The sequence below is a fragment of the Coenobita brevimanus genome, chromosome 8 (assembly GCF_032717465.1).
Source record: "Coenobita brevimanus isolate Jiangsu-jjx chromosome 8, ASM3271746v2, whole genome shotgun sequence".
Lineage (NCBI taxonomy): Eukaryota > Metazoa > Arthropoda > Malacostraca > Decapoda > Coenobitidae > Coenobita > Coenobita brevimanus.
In genome coordinates, this window is record NC_136961.1 from 36,290,946 (window position 1) to 36,292,451 (window position 1,506).

Below are 1,506 nucleotides of genomic sequence, written 5' to 3' on the forward strand. Positions count from 1 at the left end.
TAAGAAGGACCACAGCTCCCGTAAAGTTATAGGTTTACAGCTCTTTGTGGTTTTCTATTAAACGTTTTACAAAGAAAACGCTGAGCAGATTTGAATTCGGTATTTTCCAATAGGCTAAATGGCAAAATATTCAATCAAAATTCTCAGTAAACTTTTATATGAAAGGATTTTCAACCAAATAGCTGTATCACAATTAATTTCTGAGGTATTTCAATTTCATATAAGCAATTTTTGCACCATAAATGAGTATATGATCTTCAAAAATAGGGCAAGGTCATTAATATTTGGCACAAGTACTTGGAATATCCTGGCGTACCTTCCTGTACAATATTATCAAGATCTATGAAAAAGAAGTGCAAAGACAAATAATAAGATTCTCGAGATATATATATATATATATATATATATATATATATATATATATATGATCAAGGAAACCTTATATATATATATATATATATATATGCCACGTTGAGTACACCGCTTCCCGTCCGATCAGCGAAGTTAAGCAACGTTGGGTCTGGTTAGTACTTGGATGGGTGACTGCCTGGGAACACCAGATGCTGTTGGCATAACGTTGTCCCTACGTGTCAAGTGGGGTTGGTGGAGGATTAGTGCCCCTTCCTGTAAAACAATTAACTCTAAGCCCTTGGCCACCCCGTTTGGGATACATGGCGTCTGGCAATGAATGAATGAAAAATATATACGAGGTGACCTCGTCAGAAAAGTTCGAGGACTGACTGTGCTGTGTGAGCTATGAGTGGGAGAGGGATTAGCGGGTTGTGTCACCGTGTGACGTAATATCCAGGGAGTATATGACTGTGATCTCAGCTCTCTGTAGCCATTGATCTTTTTTTCACATGCTTTTGTACACATGTCCTCTGTTTCAGGTCATCAAGCAATGAGCACAGGCAACGAACCAACCTGTAATGCTGGGTTGAACTAGGCTCGACTTCTCGTACCTATTTCACCCAACGTGGAGCGGGGTCCTCTTTCGAGACCGGAGCTAGTGCAATAAAGAGAGGCAGGACATAAAAACCTTCAGCAACACCATACACGTATATTACCACAGTCAGACACAGGACACTTCAGCAGGCATTACACCACAATATAGAGCAATACAAAAACCTTATCTAAAATATTGTGTATCTCTCAGGATACTAGCTTTCTAGATACTAATGACAATACAACAAATCTTAGTACTAGGAGTGCAGTAAATACAAGTGCACGTGGAGCGCGTGAGGGGGGGGGGGTTGGTGATCCACAAGGAGGAGGTAGGGGAGACACGGAGAGTGACTTAAAACGGTGAGGAGGTAGTTATGGTAATATTGAAGAATGCCCGATGTTAGCAAGGGAGTTTAGGTGTTTTCTGTTGGTGAAGATTCTTTGACAAATAACTCTGATTCTTACTTTGACTTTAAGGGTGGGAGCGAGGAATGGAGAGAGTTTTTAGGAATAGCGGGCAGAGGGGGGGGAATGTCGTTAATACTCGCCTTCCTTGATATT

General features: G+C 40.7%; 1 pseudogene; it reads left to right on the top strand.

The window, feature by feature from the left end:
• The first annotated feature begins 453 nt into the window (after positions 1–453).
• LOC145408669 (5S ribosomal RNA) lies at positions 454–572 on the top strand (annotated as a pseudogene).
• Positions 573–1,506: the final 934 nt, after the last annotated feature.